Source organism: Magallana gigas, chromosome 1 (genome assembly GCF_963853765.1).
Source record: "Magallana gigas chromosome 1, xbMagGiga1.1, whole genome shotgun sequence".
In the NCBI taxonomy this organism is placed as follows: domain Eukaryota; kingdom Metazoa; phylum Mollusca; class Bivalvia; order Ostreida; family Ostreidae; genus Magallana; species Magallana gigas.
Genome location: NC_088853.1, coordinates 19300506 through 19312412, shown reverse-complemented (window position 1 = coordinate 19312412; position 11907 = coordinate 19300506). Strand labels below are relative to the sequence as shown.

At 34.1% G+C, this 11907-nt stretch overlaps 1 protein-coding gene across 1 annotated transcript in view; it reads left to right on the top strand.

The window, feature by feature from the left end:
- LOC105339984 (uncharacterized) overlaps nt 1–4761 on the top strand; it is a 311465-nt gene extending 306704 nt beyond the window's left edge. Inside the window, exon 19 of the mRNA XM_066087550.1 lies at nt 4676–4761. The gene's annotated coding sequence lies outside the window, so the exon portion shown is untranslated. The remainder of the gene's footprint in view (nt 1–4675) is intronic.
- Nucleotides 4762–11907: the final 7146 nt, after the last annotated feature.

The following is an 11907-nucleotide window of genomic DNA, read 5'->3' as shown; positions in this document are numbered from 1 at the left end:
AAAGACCTCAAACTCCCCTTCTTTGTGAAAAAAAGTATTGCCCCTTCCCTTTAAAATGTACAAATTAGATTTTTAAGCATTACAAGTCATTCATGATAAATTAATCAATTATGATTGATTGATATCGGTCACGTGAAAACAACGGGTCCATACCAGGTTACTGAAACGATTTATCTTTTTTGATGTTTATTGTTTAATGGAGCCCTCTCCAGAGAACGTCAAAGGACTAAGTGCGGTTTTATGCAATTTTTGCCCCCCAAAATCAAAGTTCTAGAAAGAGCTTTAAAATAAGGTGAAAGATAGTCAAAATCATATTGGAAATAAAGGTGTAAAAGGTTATCACCACAGTGACGTCATAATGTAGAAATGACGTCATGAATATTGCATTATTTTGATAAATTGATGTTTTGTTGCAAAATATGGGTGTTTTCCGATGATTTTGCGACTGGGAAACATCGAGCGCAGGCTTGCTCAAGTACCATTTTTTAGTATGATATGTCTAACTATCTGAAGAAAAACATATGTTAAAATCGCACTTGAGCAGACCTGCGCTCTATACTTCCGAATGCAAAATAAAGAGCAAAAATGAGAATATCTTCATTTGTTTGCAAATTTGCGGGAATTATGTCATTTAGGTGACGTCATAGATAAACAGCGAGTGAGTATTGATGACTAAAATCAAGATTAAAGTTATAGGCATCCTCTTTACAATGATTTGTGAAGATTTCATTTTTATACGATACTATTTAAAAATTGGTTGAAATCGGGGGCAGATATTTGACCATACCGCACATAGTCCATTAAAATCATTTATAGCGAGCGCAGCTCGCCGGCGCGCAGCGCCGGCGAGCGAAGCGAGCTCTAAGAACCAGTGTGCGCGGGAAAAAGAACGAGCTAAACCTACAGTTCATCAAACAAAATTTTTTGTCTACGTCCCATAATGCTCTCTAATGTTTTCACCCGTGGTGCTATGCCAAAAATGGCCGACTTTTAACTCGTAATTTACAGTGACTTAAAGTTTGAAGACACGTTTTGAGTACCGCATATGCTTTGGCGAGACTCAAAAGATTTGTTACATGCTTCCATACCTCCGTAATGAGTCGAGAAAACGTAAACAAAGACGAACAAAGTCATGGATGACGTCACAGTGCACTCGCGCTATATTTCCCGCGATAAATTTAGAGGTGGATCAAACATCTGTAATGCGTGTACTAGCTATTTCAGTACAGACTGCGATACCTGCCTCATTGACGTATGATTTGTTTTTAATTTTTGTTAATATAGAGATTTTATGTATATATATTAGCAAGAGCCATACTTTACTGTCATATCGATCCATTTTTAAGCTAATTGTGCATGAATGAGTAGGGAGGAAATAAACAATAGGACATTTTGAAATAAATCAAAAAGGAATAAAATAAAAAAATAAACAGTTAAAAAATTTATGTAGATATGGGATATAGTCAGACCATTAAATTTAAAAGTGGGAAATTACACACCTACAAACAAGTACCGGTCTCTCTCTCTCTCTCTCTCTCTCTCTCTCTCTCTCTCTCTCTCTCTCTCTCTCTCTCTCTCTCTCTCTGGGAAGTGGGTTGCGCTGTATGTATCATAACCATTAAAATTAGTACCTTTGGCATACTTATTGTAGAGCAATATACTCTCTCAAAAATTCTTTGACGTTCGTTGATACCTAAATAAAACTTTAAGTTGACAATGATGCAAGGTATGTGTATAATTCTTGCTGCGCTCGCCAGAACGGTAGCACCGTAAAACATATTATTCGTAGGGGGCAATCTTCGTGGATTGTGGGCTAACTTGCGGGGATGTAAATTCGTGGATGCCTCAGTTTTCAATTTCAGCAAAATTTGTTTTCGTTAAGGATATATATTCCTTGGAGAGGGCTACACATGAAAACCCAAAGTTGAGCCTCAACGAATATTAATGATTTCACAGTATTAGACCGTGTATTCACATAATGTATTTGTTCAGCTTCTATCAAAAACAGATAGGCACACATCTAAGGGAAACCATATATTGTGTAATTAAATCATCAGTTTGATAAAGATTTTCACAAACATGTACACGTGTAAACAAGCAGACCAAAGAGAATATATTGTAAGTTAATACATTGCCTCTTAGATAATCATACACATTATTTATTTATTATCGCTGCCGATTGCTGGAACATCCTTGTGGCAACGCAATATACCGTTGCCGATTAGAAAACAATATGGCGTCGATGCTATCGTGTTCTACAAAACCAGTGTTTCTTAAACTGCAATTTGTCCTACCACATTGAAATACATTAAAACTGCAATTAGCCAAAATTTCTGGATCAAATTTTAAGATAAGGATCAGTTTTAAGCTGCAATCGTCATTGTTGGATCATTGTGACGTTGCCAACCGTTCCATTAACGAGGCGAGGCAAAGTATCAGTTTTAAGCTGCAATCGACCTATAGTTGGATCATTTTGACGTTGCCAACCGTTCCATTAACGTCACTGTTTCCCGATTACGTCGCTGGCGAGGCAACGTTAATGGAAAGCGCCCATAGTGAACATGTTCGTAAATATATATGATATGGCATCTTTCGTATTGATAATACAGGCGGTAAATATCAAAATCAGGCTTTGAGCGAATTAATTACATTGTGAAGTACTGCATTACATTTCCATTATTCATGAATTTGGGCATTACATGTAAATTACCATTACCATTACTTAATTCTCTTGAAATAATGCATTACCATTACCATTCCTTTGTGAAAAGTCAATAAGTTTTTGTGTGTTTTTTTAAAGTATTTTAATAGCTGAATGAAGAGTTTTTGCATATGCTGCATAATATAAAACACTCTTAAACATATTTACAGTTTCATGTTCACTATCAGGTAAAAATTTAATGACCTTTTTAAGATTGCTGTAAGTTGCTCTTTTTGATCATCAAATTTTCAGAGGTTTCATCTTTAAACTGGATCCTGTCGGATTTGAAAATCTAAGATATAATTGTTGAAGCAATTATAGATAAATACATGAATCTTGTATTTTTCATCAGTCCAAACTATTTTACTTAATATACAACATAGATATTGGGAGAGAGAGAGAGAGAAAGAGAGAGAGAGAGAGAGAGAGAGAGAGAGAGAGAGAGAGAGAGAGAGATTATTTTTTCAAATAGGATATATAATGTTAAAATACTGGGAGTAATTTTTTAGCCTCCAGAATTCATGGTTGAGCAGTGCATTCTTTTTTGCTTTCAAGGATGTTTGTCTGTTCTCTATTCTAACGGAACACAATTAAGAGAAGGGGGTGGGGGTGGGGGGTTAACACCTCTTTAAACAATAGATTGTTTTGACACTTAGGTTATATTGGGGGCATTGTGTGTTGTTGACACATTTTTCATTGAATGCAAAAACTAATTTGAGTAAATTTTTCAAATGATATAAAATTCTTAATAACAGCACTCTTGAATGTTATGAAATTGTGTTGTTACGGATAGTTACATTCATTATTGACAATATAAGAATTGGTTTTTTATTTTATTTTGATCGCACAATAAAAAAAAATTTTCTCAAGAATTATTTTCCTTCTTTAAAACAATTTTTTATCAAATATAATTTCAGATATTCAGTTCATCACAATTAAAAAAATGAACATCCATAGCAATGCCTTGTAATGTCAGCATTACTCTAGATTTTGGAAAGTAATGCAATACATTACCATTACTTAAAAGTTTGTGGCATTACACATTACTAGCATTACTTTGAAAACATGCAATGCATTTAGTATTACCCCAAGCCTGATCAAAATATACCAAAAACTGTGTTGTTTTTGTTGGTTGATTCATGGTTAAATGCATCGGGACAGTCAAAAAAAGTTTGAAAATATTACGAAGCATATTCGATCAAAAGCTTGACCAACCTTTATAATTATGTTATAAACGGACCACCTAGACTGCATGGTTTTGGGATCTTTATTTTACCGCGTGCACATTACTTAGTTAGTTGTTGGTGTATTATATGTTGACTTTTACTTTGGTGTTGGTTAAATAAATCGTTTGGTGTGGAACGCTGAAAGACAGACAATAATATTTTATATGTTACAATAAAACCATTTAGATAAAAAAAAAATCTGAAGATTACATGATTTATTTATTTTTTGGAAGGGGGGGGGGGCAGGAAGTTCAGTGCTCGATGGAAAATTGCAATCGCAACTTCTCGGGCCTTTCCGGCAAGCTCGGAAAAACACCTCGAATGTATTAACTAGGCGTCCATGACAACCCCCCCCCCTCCTTTTTTTTTATTTTATAAAACTTGATATAAATACAACACATTTTACGATCTGTTGAGATGTGAGCTATTCTTCATTAAAGTAAACGATATCCATTAAAATATAACACAGAAGCGACATACAAGACTGTCTAGCCGATACTAATTTTAATGGGAAGTGACTCCATTTTGTATAAAATTCTTACATCCGGTGATGTTAATACATTCGATGTGTTTTTTCCGAGCTTGTCGGAAAGGCCCGAGAAGTTGCGATTGTGGAAAATTGAAATTTATAGATGAATTAAAGAGTTATACTGATAAAACAATAGTGGGTTTAGTAATTGACATTTACGTGTAACAACAATAATGCATGTATAATATAGTTTAAGAAAATGTCTAATGTATTTTGTAGAATAACGTCGTCACCGACTGTGGCAGATTTTCTCACGCATATGACCATTGTAGTCTCAATATTATACAATAAAATAGTACGCGGAGCACTTTGTGTTGTTGTCTTTTTAACCGCAAACAATTAATGTGAGAAATCTGAACAGAGAGAGGAGACTTGTGCTAAATCTAAGGAATGAAGTGTACAACATTACAGGTTTTAGGTTATTTTTCGATGATAAGTGTTGGAGTCAATATAATAATATGGTAAACGTGTATACTTTATTTATATTTCGGCGTATAGAGAACTAAAAGTAACCTGAACTATCTTATTTGAAAATTCATTTGTGTAGCACAGGATGAATGACCATCTTTAAGTCCTCCTTAAAGATAGCTTAAAGGTGTTTAAAGGTAGCTTAAAGACGATCTTTAAGCCACCATTAAGCTACCTTTAAGCTATATGTATTGCTTAAAGGCGGCTTAAAGAAAGCGTAAAGATGGCTTAAAGGCAGCTTAAAGACTATCTTTAAGTCACCTTTAAGCCACCTTTAAGGACAAATTATAGGTCCTTAATGTCCAAACTTCTTTAAGCCACCTTTAAGCTACCTTTAAGCCACCTTTAAGCCACCTTTAAGCCATTAAAAAAAATTTAATTCAATGTTGTGCTTAATTTTCAACAAAATGTATTAACTTTATGAAAGAAAAGGTATTAAAACGGTTTTTGTTCTAGAAAAAAAAAAAAAAAAAAAAAAAACGGCCACTGCGAGAATTGAACCCGGGACCCTTAGTTTACTAGCATCACCACACATCCTCTGCGCCACGGCAACTTACATACGTTTTTATATCCTATATATCAGTGGATATTGAATCACTGTATTGAATGTGTTTACTTGAAAAGATTTTGACAAACCATTCAGTTTGTAACAATCAATTATATCTAATTTATAAATTACATGCATGCATGTATTTAGAATGAAATACGGAACTTGGTCTTCAGTGAACAAAAATATATTATTAAATACCTAAATGGAAACCGTTAGGTTCACTATAGTAGGCTTTCTGACATGTAGTTAATAAATTTAAACCGAGTAGATATACGTTCATCTTATTTATAGCTATAAAAATGTAAGAAAGAAAATGAAATCATTTCTTTTATTAAATGCATTGATACTATTAGGGTATTTGTTCAATTTCCCGCAATTTCCAGGTTTTCATGATCGCGGCGCCGTTCCAATATGTTTAAATATTTACATGTAATTGTATGTACATGATTTATAAACTATCAATTCTATAACAAACAAAATTACCAATTACCAGTGACGTATTTACTGCATATGGAAATTGCAAATGACTTGTACATACAATTGTATGATGTGCCAGGCCGGGTATATTTGACATATTTACCCTTATACATATATTAAAATAATCAACCCCTATTTATGATCACCGGTACATTAATTAATTAGCCTCAATATTTTACTCTTACATACATGTATCGTTAATTTGTAGACGTAACATCTTTGAAACCCAGAGCTAGGAAATAATACTTTGAAAATGAATTACAAAATTAATGAAAATTAACTTTTATTCACTAGACTTATCGTATACTCGTACATACTAAAATTCAACGCCTTTAGAAACCCTGACGTGCACCTGGGCACACGACACACCTGTTGTGTATATCTTGTATATTCTGTGTTAGTTCCAGGGGTTTTCTTAAGTTGAACAAACAATAGACTTTAATTAGATATACACAAACATGCACCTGGGCACACGACACAACTGTTGTGTATATCTTGTATATTCTGTGTTAGTTCCAGGGGTTTTCTTAAGTTGTACAAACAATAGACTCTAATTAGATATACACAAACGAACAAAACTATGTCTAGACAAACAAAGCAGTAATATCCTGCCCGATATAACAGAGGCAGTTGAGAGTCTTTTCATCTTTAACATGTATCTAGCAGATCTAGAGTTAGAAATAATGAAAATTGAAAAAAAAATACAAACCTTAAACCGATTAACAAATTAAATCATGCATTTTTGGTTCATTATCTCTATTTTGTTTAATAACCGGATGACCTGAGAGAGAGAGAGAGAGAGAGAGAGAGAGAGAGAGAGAGAGAGAGAGATTTCACCGATTAATTTATAATAGGAAACAAACATACTATAATTAGTTTTATGCACATATTAAGATACAGAGACTGCGCTCATCCCTACAATAATTTTGAAACCCCCCAAAAATTATAAAGAATTTTATAACGGCAATATGTGTCCATCGGAGCGGTGCTGATGATAGCGATCTGTGTTTAATGGAGCGACGATTAAAACCGCCTGGAACACCCCCCCCCCCTTCCTTGGAAATTATATTATCACTCGGATGACCCCCTTCCATCTCTATAAAAGAGCTTTTGCATTTAATATATGTGTTTATTGTTCAGCTTGATCAATATTGACTTAAAGGCAACTTAAAGACAGTGTAAAGGCAGTGTAAAGAGAGCGTAAATGCCACTTAAAGATGCTTAAAGGTGGCTTAAAGGTGGCTTAAAGAAGTTTTGACATTAAGGACCTATAAGCACTTGCTTAAAGGTGACTTAAAGGCGGCTTAAAGGTCGTATAGCCTTTAAGCTCCTTTAAGTCACCTTTAAGCCACCTTTAAGGACTTGCTTAAAGGTGGTTTTTCGTCCTGTGTAGAAATAGGACAGTATATTTTTTTCATAAGTGCATGTTCTATATAGAGATAAGATTCTCCTGGATATGTTTGTTGATAAACAGAAATTGACACGTGCTGAAAACTACAAGATCTTCATCTGACTACGGTCATCATGGTATACGGGGGTAACTTGAGTCTCAAAACGGAACACAACATCACTTTCTCGATAATTTATTAATGGTTTTATATTACAAATTTTGGTTCATTTTAAATTGAACAGACATAAATGAGTCAAAAAACCCCTTCACGAGCCCTACATGTGGTTTGTTTACAGTAAAAACGCATGCGCAATAGTATAGAAGGTTGAACCCCGCACTGGCGTCGGAAGCAAATTGAAAGTGGGGGTCTAGACTAATCCTCACAGAAATATTGAGAAAAAAGTAATTCCCAAAATCATCGAAATCCTAATCCGTGGGGGAGGGGGGGGGGGGGGGGGGAGAGTATACCTATACTTCCAAAACAAAAAACTTATTTACCCAAATTTCCCCCCCCCCAAAATCATGAAATTCCTAATCCGGGGGGGGGGGGGGGCTAGTATGCTTCTGAATCCAACTTCTCAATCTTCCAAGGTAACTTTAGGAACAATAATCTTTCCTGCGAGAACAAGTGGGGGGGGGGGGGGGGGGGGCTGAACCCTCTATCATGCTATGTTTCTAATGGTCAGGTATAACTTTGCGAAAAAAGTGGGGGGCTAAGCCCCCCCCCCCCCCCCGGTTCCGACGCCTATGCCCCTTAACACGTTGCAATGTAATTATGTATGTGGTATACGTAACTATTAATTTTAATGAAATAATTAGATTTATTCCATGGAGATCTCTGTAATTTTCTGAAAGTTAATACATTCATGAATAGCTTAAGTACAAAAATACCAAACCCGATTAGAATTTTTTTTTCCAAGTCTTTTTTATTTATTTTTTTTTTTTTATAAGATGCGCCATACTGTGTCTTTTAGGTTTCGATGTCGTTATGTCAATGCACAATGCAATTTAGATAATGATGGTGTCCGGTGCGGTTAGGATTTTTATAAAAAGGGAGTATTTATGTGATATCAATGCTATTCTACTTCTAAATTCAAATTATATATAATGGTGTATGTACTGTACTTGAATGTCAATTAGATATATTTCCCCGAAAAAGGTAACATATTGAAATAATTAATGAAAAATATTGATTTCCTACTTAAAGTAGAAAAAATAACAATTATAAACTCTATTAAAAACAATAAAAAAGAGTAACACATGTTTGAGTAAAAGCAAAGACCCATAATATTTAAATTGTTTCAAATTCAAGTTCCCTCACCCCCCCCCCCCCCCTTTTACTTATTATCCAACCCCATCACGATCCTCAGAGATGTGCAGTATACTTGTATTATACACAAATCTCCATTAAAAAGCCAACAACATATAATTACATATGTCACCCCAGAATTTTAATTACATGTATTGGATGAAAATGATTATCTTTCAAAGCGCTGCTTCCACGCTTTTTAAATCAATAAATTGTTGATATTCTTAAATTGACGACTGTCAATTCATTGTGCATCATTGGAGGTAAAACACTATGTGTATCTTGCTTGCATTGCTCTATCTATTATTGTATAAAATGTAATACAAGTAAAAAAAGAAATAATACAAAAGATTGATTTGAACACATGGATCATTTTTAATGCTTCTTGTCTTTTACTCCTGTATTGTCCAGATTATCGTCAATATACACTTGTATTGTAAACAAATTCTGACTAAACGTAACGTATAAAATTGACAAAACCATTAAATTTTTAAGTCGAATGCATGTTTCGCCATTTTAGACCTTTTTAAGGGAAAAAAACGGTAATTGTTCGCAAATTTCGTTCTGTAATGTTTTTCTCTTAACCATAACAATTACCAAAAAGTGGCCAATGATGCATTAGATTCAAAATGAAATCTATAAATAGTGTTCCGTCTAAAAATCAATTTAAAGGTGGTATGGGACACCTACATGTTGTGACATATTGTTTATCAAAATCAACAATACAGTGAACTTTTATATGAGTTGTTTCTTTCCAAATATTGCCATCTAACTGCGTGGCGCAGTGGGTTAGAGGGCTTACTATGAATATGTAAGTCATGAGTTCGAATCCCTCTGGGTTTTTTTGTTTTTGTTTTGTTTTGGGTTTTTTTTTGGTTTGTTTTTTTACCTCTCAAAATATTTTTTGAGCTATTATTTGGTTAAAAATTGTAAAATTTGAAACTTCTAAACCAGTGGGAGCATTCTAATTATAATGTACTAGAATACACATCATTATCGACAGATGTCCCATACCACCTTGTAAGCATTCGTAAAAAAGCATGGATAGCTTGATACTAGACAGCGAGACAATACCCTAATCGATATAAGATCAACTGAAAACCTTTAACACAGACAATAATAAAAGGGCGCCTGCTTTATTGTATCTTTATGACTAAACGATAGAGTGTTCACTTGGTATTTATAGTTTAAAATAAAAACCAAATGGGGAGGGGGGGGGGGAAGATGTATAGCATTATGTTGCTAAATTGTCAACTATGGGCTGATTTTATAATTGCCCTGTGGGTCTACAATATATTTTGAATTGTGCGATAAAAACCGATAAAACATGCACCATGATACTCGTAGAACGTCACCGAAATCGAGCGTTTTACCGCTGAATTTTGATAAAAGACCTTTTCTCGGAATCACAACAGATAATACATCAACCTATATTTGGTAACAATGATCGAAATAAAATTGCCATGCGGTGATGTTTACGGGAGTTTGTTTTTTATCAGGCAAATAGTTCCTATTAATGCGTGCATCTGCGCATTTTCTTTGTCTTTTTCACTACCTTTTAATTTCATCTGTTTTTGGTTTTTTCCTAGAATAGTGAATAATTATACCACACGACTCAGCTGTTAAATGTGAATTTACGTTGTATAACTTTAAATTAAAGATTAAAGAGATCAACATTTCCGCAATTCTTGGAAGCGACTGAAGGACTGATAAGCAAATAAATGTATAAATATACAATATATTTATACGTATAACTCATTAGCAAGCAGTGAAACCCTCACTTTGCTGGAGGCCTACCAGACGAGCGAATCATGCTATACAAGATCATATTTCTTGTTGCAATTGCAAGTAAGTGTATGTGTGTTGTTTTTTAGGGTCTTCCGTTTCCAACGGAAGACCCTATTGTTTTTCTTCGGATTCTTTTTCATTATTAGGGTCTTCCGTTTCCAACGGAAGACCCTCTTGTTATTCTACGGTTTCTTTTTCTTTATTAGGGTCTTCCGTTTCCAACGGAAGACCCTCTTGTTATTCTACGGTTTCTTTCTATTATTATTATTCTTAACATTCTTTTTCTGCCTTCTTTAAAGCTTTTTTTCTCGAAAACTATTCGCCCGATTTGCACAAAATTTTCCGGAATTATAGGACATCGGAGGGGATAAATGTTTTTAGCTAAATTTTTTGCTGACGTCACTTCCGGTTTCAGATATTGACGATTTTATAAATTTTTAAGGGTCATTTTGTCCATGCATCTCCTCCGAAACTAATCAAGATAGAAGCTTGAAATTTTTAGGGATTGTAGATGAATGTATGTAGATGTACCCCCATGCTTCCAATGATGAAAATTACTAAAGGCCTCAAAGCTCGCCTGGACCTGAAAATTGACACCAAATTTGTTCACGAAATTTTTGCACATTTTTTGTGAAATCTTTTGATGTACAAATATTTTTATAAAACATGTAATGCAAAAGTTGTTTCAAATTACACGGGCTTTCATTTGATATCAAGAAAAAGGGGCTGGCCCCTCAAATTAGGGGCCAAGAGGGCTGTAAAGTCTTCTTACAATAACTCTTTACTGAATAATAATTTGTTATTAATTATAGAAGCAAAAATGTTCATTGTACAGCTGTTTATCTATAGAGTACCATACTTAAGTCATATGTTACGTAATTAGGGGTTTCAAGGGGCCAGAAATTCAAAATTTCGATCATTAATATATGAAAAAGGAGAAATATTTTGAAAAGCATTGAAGAACAAAAGTTGCTTAAAATAATGTTCTGTACAATATGCCACCTTTAATTTTTTTTGTTCATGGCCCCATTTAGGAGATAAAGGGTCGGCCCTTAAAAAACACATTTGTAAAGATATCCTAAGAACGGTTAACATTTCGTGAACACTTGTTTAACAAAATATGTTTATATTTGCAAGACCTTTCATTTGATATCAAGAAAAAGGGCCTGGCCCCGCCAATTAGGGGTCAAGAGGAGTCTTAAATCTTCTTACAAGAACTCTTTACTGAACAATTATTTGTTATTAATTATAGAAGCAAAAATGTTCATTGTACAGCTGTTTATCTATACAGTATCATACCTAAGTCATATATTACGTAATTATGGGTTTCAAGGGGCCAGAATTCAAAACTTTGATCATTAATATCTGTGAAAAAGGAGAAATATTTTTTAAAGCAATGTAGAACAAAAGTTGTTCAAAATAATGTTCTGAACAATATGATACCATAAGTTTTGTTGTTAGTGGCCCCG